This window comes from Etheostoma cragini, chromosome 8, assembly GCF_013103735.1.
Source record: "Etheostoma cragini isolate CJK2018 chromosome 8, CSU_Ecrag_1.0, whole genome shotgun sequence".
In the NCBI taxonomy this organism is placed as follows: domain Eukaryota; kingdom Metazoa; phylum Chordata; class Actinopteri; order Perciformes; family Percidae; genus Etheostoma; species Etheostoma cragini.
This window is the reverse complement of record NC_048414.1, coordinates 14,869,681-14,887,283: the sequence shown is the minus strand read 5'-3', so window position 1 is coordinate 14,887,283 and position 17,603 is coordinate 14,869,681. Positions and strand designations below refer to the sequence as shown.

At 40.3% G+C, this 17,603-nt stretch overlaps 1 protein-coding gene across 1 annotated transcript in view; it reads right to left on the bottom strand.

The window, feature by feature from the left end:
• LOC117949410 (contactin-1a-like) overlaps window positions 1–16,386 on the bottom strand; it is a 58,569-nt gene extending 42,183 nt beyond the window's left edge. The window contains exon 1 of the mRNA XM_034879670.1: window positions 16,135–16,386. The gene's annotated coding sequence lies outside the window, so the exon portion shown is untranslated. The remainder of the gene's footprint in view (window positions 1–16,134) is intronic.
• Window positions 16,387–17,603: the final 1,217 nt, after the last annotated feature.

The following is a 17,603-nucleotide window of genomic DNA, read 5'->3' as shown; positions in this document are numbered from 1 at the left end:
TTTTCTGTTCCCTGTCCTTTATTGTCTGTAAAGCGTCCTTGAGTGTTAGAAAGGCGCTGTTAAATAAAATGTATTATTTATTATTAAATGAGTTGGGATCAGCTAAATTAATGCAAACTTCTAATATTTTGGCTGTATCTTTATATCACAACAATACATTTCTTCATATAATACATTTTCTGTAATTCAACTGAGAAACCATTTATGGATAAAATGAAAAGATTAGCATGGGCAAAAAAAATACCTTTATATGTATGAGGATATACAGTTACATGAATTAATGATTGAATAGGCCATTGATTATTTCCTCAATTAGTTAATTCATTTCTTGGGCAATTCAATATCAATAAATAAGTTTAAAAAATGTGTGCTAACAAACAGCCCAAATCCCAAAGATATTAAATTTAATATCATATAAGGCTATGTAAACCATAAAATATTCACATTTGAAGATCTGAAACGGATTTAGATTGAGCCAAACTGGGCCTTTGTGAAACAGATTACAGGAGCCTGCAACACTTAAGAGTGACATTTTTGCAAAATTATACTGTGTTGTTACAATTATGTTTACATCTTTATATAGTATTCATGAGAAAAGGCAGCCAATACAGTAGCATCTCCAAGGATTGACTGTGAGAAGCTAGCCAACGGTAGCAAAATGAGTGTGCCCATCGCCTTCTGGCATTCTAAGCCCAAAGATATGAGATGAGAAGGTCCGACACCTAATTAGCAAACAAGGTCACAGCACAGAGACCAGGACCCTAGCTTGTGTCTCCCAACGTCCTGGAGAAAGCAAACATGCCCAAACTAGACAAAATGTGATCTCTTTCCCTTAAACAATAAATATGGATCTGAACACTGAACACCAGGCTGTGTGTTAATTATTGCTGTACATCAAAGCATTAAGCCCAATCATAGAAAACAATGTCCATGACCAGATAGCTGAGTTCTCCATTTTTCCCCTCTTTGATAGTAATCTTATCTCAATCTTATCTAGGGTCTTTTCTGTCTTCCTTATCCATGTCTGCACAGAAGACTGTCTGAATAAAAAGTGTGTGCTATTAGCAGACACAGAGCTATTGTATGTGTGGATTGGCTGTAATCTCTACCTTCCTCTGCCGTGGTTTGACACAGTTAAACCAAACAATCCTCACCTCCACAAACACATTGCTTAATTCCTGCGCTTTTCTTCCACTTTGTGAAACACAGAGACTCAAGGACGAGTGGATGTGTGGGTGGGTCTGTGTGAATAAGTAGTGCATTGCACTGTAAATGCAAGTCAGCTGAAGATAGCGGTGATTCCTCGTCTCAACACTTGAACATATTTTTTTACCACCAACAATACTGATTGTAAAATGGCAGAAAGAAATGTACCTTCCAAGCACATGAGAATATAATGACAACTGAGACAGAATGTAAGTCAGTGTCGGTCACAGGCCAAGAGATACAGCGACATCTTTGTGGATCTGGGCGAGACACTGGCCAATCATTCATGAATCAATTCACTAATGTGTTAGGATACACAGAGCAATGCCTAAGAAATAGAATTCATCAGGAGATAAATCAATGTTTGTAGGCAGAGCCCAGGTAAATCTGAGTCAAAGAGGCTGGATCAATCACATTGTATTGATTTGTTAATATGGGCTGATCCCTCAGTATCATGGCACACCATGACTGTTATGATTACAGAAGAAGCCTCCTTTCCAGTGCTGCAGTTAGTGCTTATGTTTCCCATTTTTTCTCACAAAGACATATAGGAAAAGCCACTTAGAGGAAAAGTCTGGTGTTATTCTGTGTTTTTCCTATTGCCAGTAAAGCCTTAAAACCCCAAAACCAACCATGTTTTCTTTCTGACAACCTTAGTCTGTGGCTCTCTACCCCAAGCCAATTCATTCCCACTGAATGACATATAGGATATTTTAAAACTGGTCAAAAACCTTAACTTTAAACAATCATTACATTAAATATGACTGACTAATGCATTTGTTTGGCTGTGGATTTGGCGACCTAGTGAGTATTTACTGTAAAACAGTGTATGTTGCATAGACTCAAAATAAACTACAGTGCCCATATTAATGGAAATGAAGGAACATGTCGCCCAGTCACATGGTGTGGTTCATGTATAGGTTTTTTAAAGTTTTTGGACAACAATAGAGGTCTATGGAACAGAGGAATAAGCTTCATCCACTTGTCCATAGGGTCAATATTGTCAATGGATTTGTTGCCAAAAGTAAAAAAAAAAAAAAAAAAAAGAAACCATTATGAAAAGCTCTATGTTTGCAGTCCGAGCAGACCCTTAAGCCGTAAATACATTTCCTTTCGTGCTAGGAGGCAATCTTGTTTTTATTATTTGGTCTCAGTAATTACAATAAACTCTCAAATTGCCACTATACAGCAAGTCCCGAAATTCTGACTGCTTAGCTTATAAACTAGTATGTACGTTCATAGGCCCTAGGTTTCCTTTCAAATCAGAAGTGCAACAACAGTCTGATTTGTTAATTGTTTCACTGTCCTTGTAGAGAAACATATGGTCACCATTTCATTCAAATTCTTATGTGAAACCTCACAGCTACATAGAGACTGTAGAAGAACTGAGTGCAAGTGGAAGAACAAACTGTAGGTGTCAATTTATCAGGAAATTCTGAAAGATGCTAAAAGAAAACATTTCTCAGATATTATCCTGTCAAACTGTCACAAACCTCGTGTTTTGTTTAACACTATTGACTCACTTCTAAATAACCTGCAGACTGCCTGTATAGAGGCGTTCACTGCTATGTGTGAAAACTTCCTTCACTTCTTTATTGAAAAGGTCCCTTTAATTAGGGTTCAAATAACACCCTCAGCTTATGACCCCTCAATCTCTGTTCCCTGTTCTCCTGTTTTTGAGCAGTTTCAGCCATGTGACTCTTTCCTTTTTACAGGACATTATTGGTAAACCTACAGGTAACTTGTATTCTGCCTGGCATCTGACTGGGCTGAACATTACATAAGTTCTGTAAATAGAGCAACGCCTGAAACCCCACTTGTGTGCATTTGCTCTTGCTTTCTGCTTAGGATTCAATGGCTACCTCACACAGGTGGGAGACGTAGGATGATCACTGATGTGCAGGAAACTGCCATTGTTGATGGTCATCAGAAAAAACGGCATAAAACTCACAGAGATTTGTGACAGAGTCTTGGCAGACTATATTTAGAAAATATTCACAGTGTAAGCATAACAACTATTTCTAGAGTCCTGAAAAACATCAGGTCAGGATGAATTTTGAGAGGAACTCTGAACGTGTCAGGCAACTCAGGAACCAATATGTCCAGGTAAGATAACAATACTGTAAATACAGAGCTGTTTTTGAACAAAACCAAACACACAAAAAGACATACATTTTAGGTAATGTATACTACTGCAATAGCCTAACTCTCAGGTTGCCTTGTGGATTTATTTTAGAGAGTAATGGAGATTGAAGGCAGGCAAACCCCCCACATATTCATCTTTGTGGATGAGGCAGGTTTCAACTTGGCCAAAACACGGCGACGAGGAAGGAATGTGATTGGGAAGAGAGCCACGGTGGATGTCCCGGGCCAGAGGGGTGCCAACATCACAGTGTGCGCAGCAATGTCCGCTGATGGACTGCTGTTGCAAAAAAACACTGATTGGGCCATGCAACACTTAGCGTTCTCTATGGAAGGGTTGTGCTAGTTGAGGAAAGGGAGACAGAGAGAAGAAATCAGCCAACATTTATAATTGTATGGGACAATGTGGCATTTCACCACTCTCGTGCAGTCACCGAGTGGCTTGCAGCACATCCCAGAATGGTGTCACTTTTCCTCCCACCTTACTCTTCATTCCTCAACCCCATGGAAGATTTTTGTTCCTTAATGAAGGTGGAAGGTTTATGACCACCATCCACATAATCACAAGTCCCTCCTGGAAGCAATGAAGGCTGGATGTCTGCACATATCAGCAGAATACTGCCAGGGATGGATCAGGCATGCCAGAAGATTCTTTCCTAGGTGTATTGCCCTAGATGTTACAAGATGTGATGGATGGATGAGAACATGTGGTCAAATGCAGAAGACCGAGTAGATTAGTATTCCTATTGTGTCTGTATCCCTAGATGGTGTGTGTAGAAATTCTTGTATTTTGGAATTACTCAGTGCAAATAAAAGACACAATATATTGAAGCATACTGCATCATGTCTGATTCATATTAGTATTGTATATAGCAGTGAATTTCAAAACAGTAGAGAGGTGTCCTTGTTTTATATGAGACAACATTGTATAATGATACATTGTCATTGTTTTGCAGGTGACAAAGTGTATTTATTGGCTGTCAACCTTTGCTAGTGTTATGGGAGAAGAAGTTGATTTAAGATATGTACAAAGGGATTTGGTAGTTTTAGTGCATTTTGAATGTGAAATGAACTGCTGTGCCCGAGCTAAAAGTTGGTTAAAAGAACTTTGTTCAGAGTTTTGAAAAGTATCAAGACCGCATCCTAGCAACTGTAAAAATCTGTAATTTGGTAAAGTCAATGTGGCTGTTTACTACTAATGTCACTGTAGCCCTGTTGCTATAGGCAGCATGGCCCCATTTGTAGCTTTAAGAGGTTGATAGCATGCTCTGCAGATATTAGTTTATTGAATTACTATACTACACTCTCGTGTGGATGGATAACAGTATCCATAAATGAGGACAGAAACAAATCCTATGCCACTTAATCTAACTAACAGCATTGGTGCATGTCTAGAATACGTATTGAGATGATAAGAAGATGTTTGGGAGACCACATTACGAGCTCTTTTAAAGTTATCTGGTTCACCAGACACATGATGAGTTAACTGGTAACTTATCACTTAGCATTTCATTAAACAAACTCAAACTCAGTGAATCCCAAATAAAATCTAATTCCAAGTTTGGTAAAGGAATGTAAACAATCTTACTGATAAATAATTATTAACATAGTGGGTGATGAAATATAATTAACAAAAAATAAGGCAAGCATTTATGATTTTCTTTAACAAGATTAGAGATTTCTCTTTTTGAGACTTATGCAGAGGCATTTAAGGGCTGAACAGTTCAAACAATAGGCTCAGACAACTCCTCCAGAGTTGAAAGTACAACACCAGACAATGGCTGCTCTGTGAATCCATTGACTGCCATACTGTATTAGGTTGTGCCATTGCTTTCAAGCAGTGCAATGCATATTCATGCCTACCCATCGGGAAGTCTTCCTCCACTACTTCTGCCACTGCAAGCTCCACAGTCTCTCTCACTGGGTGCATTTATGTGTGTAACATTATATTCCTCTGTTATTTATGTGGCACTTGAGTACTCCTTCCTTTAAAAGCTGCATATACAATTTAAAACAGTCAGCATGAGCTCTTATTCAAACTGCCCGAAAGCATGACAGCTGGCCAAGCTAAGATTAACTGATATATTACAGCATGTGAACACATTAACCACTTTATTTTTTCTCTGTTGGTTGTTTCCTTTGAATCAATTATACGATTTTGTTAATGTGCATGCAGGGATATTTGAAAAGAAGTTAAACACTTTCTCTGGACCCGGACCAGGGCCTCCATCATTATATACATTCATGTCCAGAACACACTGTCCATGTCAACAGACCCAGTCTCCTATGTTTACTGCTGAGCACATAGCCACAGTCAGACAGCCTGTTGGAAAGCCGTGTGTGTGCTGACTGACAATGAGCACAGCTAGGGCAAAGACCTGAGTCATATGGTGCCTCTTCGCCAAGTCACACCATGTAATCATGGCTCATAAGGCAGAACAGGTGCCCACTTAAACAACAAAAAACAGAAGGACATGTATAGAAAAAGAGTGCTTAGATCTTGATGCCAGACCATCATCAGCCAACTGTGTAGATAATATGATTAGTCTAATGTGCTGTCTTTTCAAACACTGATATTTTAAAAAACAAAATTGGTACGTCCTGACATTACTTGGCTGTGTCAATGTAAGGAAGTGCAGATGTGTGGGAGCTTTCTGGCATTCAGATCACAAGATTATCCCTTTACATAAGAAAATCATCTCTTCCCTGTTATGAAGCTGTTTGTACACAGTCCAATGGCTGTTGAAGACACAGCTCAGATAACAACCCACGCTGCCAAAGGGTTTACAGCATTTCCAATCAAGCTTGTGTTCCTTCCAGTAGCAGCAAGAAAGCTAAACTAGGTTAAGAGACTTTTCATATATTACGCTTCAAACAGATGCTTTTGCTTGACTGCTCTAAGAGTATTCACAGGGCCCTTTCCCCTACATTGTGTTGGGTTTCATTTATACTAGTGCTTAAACAAAACTACAGCACTGTGCATTGGTTTTATAACTTTCCAAAAGATTTTGTTTAATGACTCTTGCTGCCTACTTAAGCAGCATTTACTCCGCTTTAAGACTATGAAAGCCTAACCTATACTATTCTATTTGGCAGATCTCTTATTTCATGAACTTGGCAAGAAATGACAAAACATATTGTTTAATTCATAATTGCAAAATCTTCAATTAGTTCAGTTTTGAAGAAGATGAATCACATATAATATATATATATATATGAAGCTGAAACCAGAACATGGTTAGTTTAGCTTAGCATAAAGACTGAAAGCAGGGAGAAACAGCTAGCATGGCTCTATCCAAAGGTAATCTGGCATCTCTGCTTGTTGCCTGGCAACATCTTGGTGACTCCAAGAACTGACCGGCCAAGAATTAGTCCATTAAACCATGTATTGTCAATTGTACACTGATTCACTAGTTATTCATTTTTGTATGAGATATAGCACGTTAATTAGTACGCTTTAGATGGTATCCAAGTTAGCTGTTTTTCCCTGCTCTCAGTCTTTATGCTAAGCTAACCTACCTGTCTGCCTGGCTCCAGCTTTACCAGACATACATAAGACTGTTATCAATCATCTCTAACTTTCCTCAAAATGTTCTATTTCTTTAAAAATGTGTATTAACAATTTATTTCTTATCTCTTTATATTTATCCATCATAATCAGTTTTGTGTTTTGTTTGAAAAAACTTTGGTAGGAAACATCATAAATACGTTATTTGTTTTTAGGCCTATTGTATCAGATAATTGCGGGCAAAAATGTTTTGCAACCTTTTCATTTCATTGTACTGGAGTCAAATTATAAACCGGTTGGTCATGGGTCAATGTGAATAACATTAAGTTCTCCAGCCAGTCTCTCTAAACACAGTACTTTCCAACCACTCATCATATGGAAGAGCAGAGTTCTGCTTTGTCTTGTTGTCCTCTGTTGCAGGAGAATTAAGAAAAGTACATCCCCTCCTCTTTCTATCTATTGTGCATATGTGTGAGTGTGTGTGCGGGTGTGTATGTGAGCTTGCCTGACTTTGACGCTATGCCCTTCGCTCCTTCTGTCCTCCACACAGTGCGGACCTGTGTGTGCAGCATGAGTGGAGCTGTGTGTTGCAGATAAGACTCGAAGCACTGCAAACGCGGGATATGTGTGCACGCGTGCTTGCACGAGTGTGTGAGTATGTGCATGCGTGAAAAGAGAACAGAAAATAGGATTCAGTGCTCTTTCTCCATGTCAGATTCACCTCTGGATGCCCTTTCCTCAACTCACTGTCACTACACCAGCCTTGTGAATAATCCAACCAGTGACACTGGCCGCTATACTACTGACACGCATGCATTATGGAGGCTATCCCACTCCATGCTCAACTGGAGTCTGAACAAATACCATATTAATATGCATGCATGGCTTATTTTTGCCCAGGGTATAATGTGATTTATTTTCACTCAAAATGCAAGTTAATGTTGTGATTGTTGGATCCTCAGTCATTCTAGCCAGCCATTGATAAGGAATAATAAGGGTCATAACTGCACTCACATCTTCATTATCTCTCTGTTTACTGGTTATATGAATTCCCTTACAGTGAGGCTGAAATAGAAGAAAAATATTCTGTAATTAGGAATCTGTCTTCCTCTACTCTACCTCTCTCTCTTGGCATCAACATGACTTGCGCAGGCAGTAGTCTGACTCATGATAATTTAAACACAGATGGATCACGTGTTAATTTTCATTGGATGATATTTGGCAATTTGCTGTTGCTTAGTAAAATTGTGAGGATAATTTCAGCAGCATGAATTAGCAGATTGCAACAAAAGCTCCTGCAGCTTCAAACAGAGCCAAGGAAAAGAATCTACAGCATAATTAGTGCACAGTTCTCATGCATAAGTCAGCCAGAATCCCTCAGAAATTTGGGATCAGTTCTGAATAATGATATGCCAACAGCTAAGAACAACTTTTGTTCAGGGACGTTTTAGGGTAGTTTGTCGGAAGCTTTTAGTGCTGGTATAGTGTCCCACTAGCACTTACAGACAACATGACGCAGGTGGTTACATCACCTTGTGAGTTTGTGCGCCAGATGTGACAGTGTTGACCTGACGTGGCAGTTGGCAGGGTGAGGCTTTATACAAAGAGTACACTGCTTGTACTGAAGAGGCCTACATAAGCATTCTTTGACCTCTTTTATCTACGCTCATTAGCTATGCAACAAGAGGGTTGATTTGAGACCCTTTGAGAGGATCCAGAGAACAGGTTTTTAAGTGTGAAACGGAAAACCAACCTGTTTGTCGTGCTCGCCTACAGCGAATGCTAATGTTGCCCACATCAATGGGCTCTTCGTGTAGAGATGCAGCATTGGGCCCAGGAGCTCGGAGGCTGACCAGTGAAAAAAATGCACCGGCAGTGCGGCATGAGAGCCAGGATAGGACAGTGGCGGCCCACAGCCCAGAGCATGTACCAGCCACAGCTTTTATTTCTGGTTACACTGATCTAAGGAATGAAGGGAAAGCTCCAAATGTTTTGTTCTTGTTTCTCATTATACCCCCAACCCATGAACCCCCCCCACCCCCTTCCTTCTCTCTCTCTCTCTCTTCTCCTTTTCTGTGTCTGTGTTTTACATAGCCAAAGAGCTGAATTGAAATACAAGAGACATTTTAAATAAGTGTTGAATCAATATAGACAGTCTGTGCAGCCAGGCTCTGGTCATAATAAGCAGCATTTATATGGCATATAATCAGCTTGCACAACACAACCTTATGACTTGCAATCAATCTTAGTGGAGATCTCTAAGCATCTGGGAAATGACAGCATCCAAAGAATGGTTATATGGCAATAGAATTGGATATTTATGGATTAACTTGTGTAGCAAAGAAAATAGAAATCGAAAAAATTTGATTACATGAGCATATAATGACTACAGATGGTCTCAGCACAGCACTGGAGGTAAACAAACAGGGAGACTGAATAATGGGCAGAGCAATAGCACTTGCTGAGGCCTCTAGTGCTATGCTTCCGGATCTCTGATTTCTTGGGTTTAAATGCACTTCACTCAACTGGGGAGCCAGTAGGAAGCTTAACTATTGATCCACAAACAACTTAGCTGTCCAACTGTCCAGAGAGAGGGAAAACAGGACGCCCCTAAATGTATAATGAGGCTTCCCAAGAGCTTGGCTTCCTCAGTATTCGCTCCACGTGCCAGTAGGCCTCCGCCTTTGGGCTCTCTCTGCGATTAGCCTTTTATCTATACACTTCTCATACATAGTTCCTCCCACAGACGGCTAGAGGTCAGCCAGCTAAAGAACTAGTATGCTTCTCGCCAAGGACGTTTTCTGGTTAGTGTAAGAATCTCCTTTGACCTCTAAGTTTCATTATTTTCAACATACAGCTGGTGAGCATGACTCCAGTTTAGTATGCCATTGCAGTAACAGGGCTGAGCTGTCAACAACACACAGCACGCATCATCACTATGAGGTAACATACGCTGGGATAGCATGAAAAATAACATACAGTACACATTAAAGGTGATGGTTTGTGCAGAGGAGTGTGGTTATGCTCGGTAACCTTGCATGCTGAACTAGCATATAGATGAAGTGTTCTTCCTCACATGCTCCCAGAGCCATAGCAACAGGCCTTGCTTAAAGGCCCCAAGAGTGCCTTGGCCCCAATGAGAAAGGCTTTCGTACCTAATTGGACAGTTCCCTGTACCATCGGGCTTGTCCTTTTCCCAACACTATAAAATAACAATGCAAGCAGTTGAAACTACAGTTAGCTTTCACAATCTCATGGTAAACCCAGATTAAACAGGATTAAATCCAAAACAATGTAGCTCATTACTGAGAATCTCAATGATGAGGGTTACAAAGGTAATATAATCTTTAAAATGATGCTAAATACTAGCTTTCATGTGAACATGATGAAATAAATTACTGTCAGAGGGGATAACGCTGTATAGGTAAGGTTTTGCCAGCATCATAGGTAATTATTTCTCTTCCAACCTTTAATTATCCAAAATGACTCTTCAGAAACCATCTCTGTGATTTATTTGGTTCTGGCCTAATCTGGAAAACAGAAAGGAACTAAAATAACTTTAACAAATGAGGAATTGAACTGTTAACAGCTGTAGATGTATTCTACATCCCAACACTACATAATGAATCAGACACACTCCACTGATTTTCAAATTTCAAGGAATTGAAAGTCATCTTGTATGGGACCAAAATAGCATATAGTGTTGTCTGACTGCACAGCTTCTCATCAGATCTGTAAACAATGTATCTGACTGCGCCTACGAAGGTGCAAAAACAGATGGCTCAAGACTCCCATGTGAGAAGTCAGTCCACTGAGTGTAACACTATATATCTGCTCAATGAAATGTGAAACAAATACACAAGCGGTTATCTGACACTCTGAGGAGGAGTTTAATTATGACCCATTCACATTAAGACACTTTAAAGTGACTACTTAATTAGGGCAAGCTGTCCTCTAAACTTGTTAACCTTTCAGTACTTCTTATCATCATTAAATACAAAGACCTTTAGTAACCACAAGCAAAATGCAAATGAGCAAATAATTCTTGATATTACACTGGAAATTGAATGCATCCCAGTGAAGAAGACAGATTAAGCATACATTGTAATGAACATTATCTGAAAAAAGGCTGATCGTGCTGTTAACAGAAATTAACAGGTGAAGGGCCCACATTTGTAATCTCCTTCTAATTGAGTCCATAAATCCCAAAAGATTGACTTTGATTGTAAGTCTAAAAATATCTCAGAGGAAAACGAGCAACGAATCAGAGAAAAGAAGTGATATCTTGTCAAATATAACCTAGTTACACATTGAAATTGTTCCTAAATGTAGCCCAAACTTTTTTTTACCTGGTTCATCACTGATTTCTTTAATAGATCAATCTTTACGTTATTTTTCTCACTATTATTTAAATTGTGATTTTGAGGGGTTGATTTGGATCGAGTTGCCCCATCAGATCACTGACAAATCTCTGAACAAACTTGTACCTACTTCAAGATAACACTCTGATGACATTGATCAATGTCATCCTATTTCCCCCCTGAGTGACAGGGGAAGATTCCAGGCAATTCCCAAACACTCCCTGCTTGTCCGGTCCACATTATCTTAATGGAACCGGAGTAATCTCATTCTGAATGAGACATCACTTTGGCAGATAGACAAACCCTAGGACCCTTGAAAGTCACCAAAGAAGCTCAGCACTTTATCGACAAACAAAATCACACTTATAAAGAGAAGGGGAACAGATAAAATGTTCTTTGATAAAAGACATTCTAAACGATATCTTTAGGGGAGTTTGATATGATGTTTTTTACAAGCAAGCCATTTCTTCAAGACCTTTTTTTTTACCTTGTCAGTGAATAAATAACATCTTTCTCCAGGAGATTTTGTGTTAAATATAGACAAAAATCCAGCAGTTGAAATCCAATATTATCTATTTTTATCTTCAGCACTGTGCTGCATTTGTGTGAATCAACAAAAGGCCATTTAGCTTATGCAGGCTGCATTTTATCCAAATACATTAATATGAGCCAAATACATGTGTGCATACACACACACACACACACACACACACAGACTCACAAACACTAAAACAACTGTAAGTGTAGCTGAATTGTTATTCATTTGGGGTCCCCCTTTTAAAAGTAACTAGCCTCCTGAAGTGCTGGGAGAAACTATTCAAGATCATTAGATTCAGGTAGGCCTTAAAACCTTATCCTGTCAAACAAAGTCACTAATTTGAGAAGAGAAAAAAGTTCTATGTAACAATGTAATGTGCTTTAAAGAATCAGTTGGCTATTAATGTTGGCAGCTGCATTAAGGCTGCAACAAAGGATTCTTTTAATTACCAATTTATCTTAGCTTATTTTCCCTAAAAAATGTTTGGAGAATGAAATACAAAAACATGCACATCACAGTTCAGTTTGCTATCAGATCAGCTAAGAAATGCAACCTTTTTTTTATGTCTGAGAAAAAAAACCAGCAAGTGTTTGGCATTTTTGCTTTAAAAAGAAACAAACCAAAACAATAAATAGCAAAACAACTCAATTACTTTCCCATCATTCTATTATTGACAAGTCACTTCAGCTCTAACCTGCATGGCTCTCTTTTCTTTCTATTGGCTATTAATAAAAAACACATATCACAATTTTAGAAGATGATAATATCGGGGGGTGGCAGTAGCTCTGAGTCCATAGGGAGTTGGGTTGGGAACCGGAGGGTCACTGGTTCAAATCCCCGTATGGACCCAAAAAGTTGGGAGCGTGGATTGGTGGCTGGAGAGATGCCAGTTCACCTCCTGGGCACTGCCAGGTGCCCTTGAGCAAGGCACCGTACCCCCCCGACCGCTCAGGGCGCTGGTTCAACTGGCAGCCCACTCACTCTGACATCTCTCCATGTATAGTGCATGTATAGGTCCTGAGCATGTGTGTGTATTTCAGGCCTGTGTGTGAGTACTAACAAACGTGTGTACACAGAGTGTAGTGCAGTAATTTCCCCATTGGGGACTAATAAACAAATTATCTTAAATTATCTTATCTTATTATCTTAATAGTAATACTTTTAAATATCTATAGGCCCAACTAAATAACTAACCATACTTACAGTTTAGTCAAGTGGGATAAACATGTGCACCGTGCCTACGATTTTTTCCCACTTATCTCAGTCTCTTACACATAAGAGTCACGTGCATTCAAAGAGCAGGGAGCAGTCCACAGTGGGAGAATCAATGGTAGGCCTAGTGCAAACTGTATTTAGACAGCCAGCGATGGCAGATGAGGACTGAGGGCCTTTCTCCTCAGGCATGAACAGAGGAGAGGTCTGTCTCCAGGCAAACATAGAAGACGTCATGTCTCTGCCTCACTGCCGTACCATTAGTGGATCTCGCTATTGACCGCCAGTGCTTAAATTGCTGAGCAATCTAAAGGAAGCATCAAGACAAGAGCATCACGTTTTGTCAGCAGGACAGAAAGAAGCACTTGTACAGGCTCTTAAGACAGTTGCACCAGTAAGGGTTGTATTTGTGTATCTCTGTTTTTCTGCACACAAACGTTCATTTGCATAGGCTGTCTCGTCTTGCTATAGCCTCTCTTTGTGCCTTCAATTTAACAAAGAAACAAGTCTACAGGACGTATCCCCTCCAGCATGACTGACAGTGCATTTAGTGAGACAGAACAAACAGCGCCAAACAAACTAGCCCTGTTGCTGGCAAATGCTAACGCTGCCAATCAGAGACGTTTCAAAATCTATCATCCTATCTTGAACTAATGCTTGACTCTTTGCCCAAGAATTTGTCACCCAGAGCTCAGAAGGACATCTGGAGACAAATCTAATCTCCTAAAACGACTCTAAAAGGACTTAAATGGCAAACATTCAAGGTTTCCTTAAAGCACCAAAATAATTCTGCTCGAATAACGACATTAACTGAACTGGAAAATGGAAAAATCATTGTCTTGCTGAATATAAAAAACAACAACTGTTAAAGCATTTGACAGATTTGCGGTAAACAATCATCCCACATGAGTAAAAGCAATCTCTCTCACCTTCATACTCATTTTTTATGAATTACAATGCTGGCTGGGGTGAAGTGGAGATGGGGAGGTTGAAGGCCGCTCTATTTTCTGCTTTAGGTGAGGTGAGCCTGTCTAATTCACTACATGACAGATGTGTGCGACTGAAGCTTCAAACCAAAGGAGAAGTATTGTGGGCAGTTATGATAAGTCATTTAACTGTGACACTAATGGAGGCTGAGGCTGTAGCTTTGAAATGCATCACAGAACAACCACATGGTGCGGGATGCTGTGTTATGTAAAAAGTTCCTCGTCATGCAGGCTCCTCAAGCCAGTACGTCCCTGCAGCCGATAGAATGCTGGCAGAGAACAGATCATTGCAAAATTCAAAACTCTATATTCAGATATATTTCCTTGTGGACCAAGAGGGGTAAAAATGTAAGATGATGACATGCACGCGGTAGGTTAGCCTACTTCTGAGCAGAGTAAATTCATTCACCTCGCATGGAGGAGAGGGACTGTCCTCAGGGTGTACACATGACAGCACAGGACGCATTAGCAGCAGTCAAGCTTACAAGATCATAAAGTGCTCCACCTGACAGGCACCCACAGAATCCCTCTAACATTTTCTGCCACATGCAGGGCTCTGATTCAGTCAGGACAAACACACAGGGAAGATTCTCACACATGGCACTGAAAGGAAAAAGAAAACCAAAATGAAGATATAGGAGCAGGACGGTGTTAGACATGCATCAATTGATCATCTGAATAGATACACATTTTTTATACTGGATGAGCAAGTAATTCTAACAAGTAACAGGTGTGGGGCCACAAGCCCCATACTAAGATCTAAGAGAAAGCAGCTACCATTTAACTTGTTCATAAACCTACATGCACATGTTAATCTGAGACCAATCCTAAATAACCGTTGCAAATTCTGCCAGTTCTACCCCTCACAAAAGTAAAACCACTCTAGAGCTGTGAATAGAAACACAGAGCCCCATAAGAACTCAAAATGTGGTGATATTGATTACCTCATTAATTACACTCTTTGCAAGCTCATTAGACCACAATAGAAAGTTGCAGGGGCTTAAATCATACCCTGCTGCTGGGAGCTGTTCTAAAAACTAGGCCCTCAAGCCATTATTCAACCGCATTAGGAAAACCATAACTGTGCTTGAATCTAAAAATCCACTCTCTATGTACTAATAAAGGCATTACATCTTGAGATCCAGACAGACTTCACCATGTACAGTAGCTGAATGAATGAAAGTCCCTGCAACTATTAACTGAGATCACAGGTTCAAAAAACTGATCAATGAGGCCCACATGATAATGCAGAATACCAATGTAAGATTTTCACATCTGGGATTTTTGTCATTTACTATGAATCAGTGCATAATTGCATGGTTTGTGTAAAGCTACCATCATCCTTTTTGAATGTCATTAATGAGTTAACTTACATAAAAATAGCTTTTCATCATTGTTGTTACATAATTTAAAAAAAAAAAACAATCTTAGAAATGTCTGTGGGACTTCTGGAAGTCGCTAGACATTACTTTAGCAACATGTAGAATGAACGTCTTTTCTCCACTGAAGCCTGTAGCGTGGTGACCAGGACGCGCCCATGACACCTTATCCAGCACCTGACATGCTGAAGGATAACCCTGCGATGGGCCATTAATAAGCACCACGGCAATCTGCCAGAAAAGATGACAGAGCCCAACCATATGCCTCAATCACCAGGACAAGCGTTTTAGTTACACCACAGATCAAAGTATTTACAGTCCTTGGGTGCTTGCTGATCTTTTTAAATAATCGGTATGTGCAGCGCTATTAGGCTATGGCCTCCGGCGTGGTCTAATGAATGCTGCATTTAACACTCAGACTTCATGCTTTAAAGCAGATGTGCTTAATGCTGAAACATATCCTTACATCTGCGCTGTGCATCGACTATTTTTGGGAGGGAAGTGCATGCCTGGATGTGCAGCAGATCCGCGTCATCCCCACCACGCCAAGGTATGTCAGATAGCCTATTGCACATGTCTCTCTGCATCTGTCAATATGACACCCAAATGCAAAATTGCGGTTTCTTCGTCCATATATCGTCCAATTCTGCATTGCAGAGTGCGCATATAGCTCCATCCCAACCGCGTATCCCACTCAGTCTGTTGTAAACAACACTGATTTCCCAGCTGTCAAAAATGCAGCGCCCGGTTACTCTAATAATAATGTCAAACAATCAGTTTTCTCTCTACCCCGTGTCCTTACCTTCCGTAGCGGGCAAATACGTCCGTCCGTGCGTCCTTCACGATGCTCACCACTGCTCAGCACCGCATCGCTGGGCTCTCAGGAGCGGGGAAATAAACTGCCAGAGCAGCGGTCCTGTCCCCGCGGATTGGATGAGAAGGGTTATGACTGTCAGCTTGGGGGGGCGCTAGACCTGCCTGTTCCAAAGGGCCATGGAGCAGTGGCTTCCACAGTGGTGTCCCGGGTTCCCCCTGAGCTCCATCAGTTCCCCAGCATATGAGGATGACCTGAGGGACATTTTAAGAAGTGTATTGTATCAAATCTTTAATACCTCTCAGTCTACACCAGTGACTGTAAAAAAAAAATACTACACACATTACAATAAACGATATGACCCAACTTTGTCTCAGTAAATGAGCTTGGCTGGTTTATACAGTCACAGGGTTGCCTTCAGTCTATTACAGATTATATTCTTATTTTTTGCAATGTTTAGCTGGCAATTGTGTGTCCAGCTAATTAAAAATAGCACATGTTACTGTATTGTTTGAACAGTTAGCTTGTGTAAGTGTTGTTGTCTTTTGCGGGGTGCAAATGTTTCACCAAAACAAGTTTCTTCCCAAGACTATTGCAGTGTCATAGTCGCTGCTTCCAGAGTTTAGCGCCGCCCGAAATGACTGGGATTGGTTTAAAGAAATGTGTGTGTGGCCAGACTTTACTCCCCAGCGCTGTGGAGATAGGTCTGGCAGAGATTACTGATGTAATAATCCAAGTGATTGGTAATTTTCCAATAGACCTCTATGTATTCAACTTTCTTTTTGCAACCAGTGGAGCTGTCCCCTGCTGGAAATTAGACAGAATGCAGGTTTAATGCTTTAATGGCTTCATCTTAGATGGTTTAGAACCGAGATGCCCCAACTCAGAGTTGTTTCCGATATCTGTGTCACTGCCACGCCGTTGCCACAGCTGTGTCTCACATTTGGTGGCTGTGTCACAGGTGATGCCCAATCAGTAGAGATGCGTATGTAAACTTGTAGGAATAAAAAGGCAGTTTGCGCTTGCAAACACAAGGTGTTTAACGCACTCCTGTTTCAGCTTAAATAAACACGCTGCTACGTTTTGTTGAGATTGAATGGCCCTCTGTTTCACACCATTGGACCAGTATATACTGCCCTATCTTTAGATGGCTTCACTTTTCAGACGCGGAAGCTCTGTTCAATATTTGTTACAGTCTATGGTTGGTATTTAGCAAAGAGGTTATAATTGTTATTACCCTTTTGTTTATAAGTTAGCTAGCGATCTGTGTGTGTGCATGTGTGGCTCTGTCTGTCCACAGCCAATCTCGCACTTTACTGAACCCATCAGCCTGTGTTTTTTTTAATTTTTAATACTGTCATTGACTGCTGACTACTCAATCCTCCCTCAGCCGGCTGGTAGGGGCCTCAAGTAATCAATAACAAATCAGAGACAATTACGCGAATCAGCCATGCTAA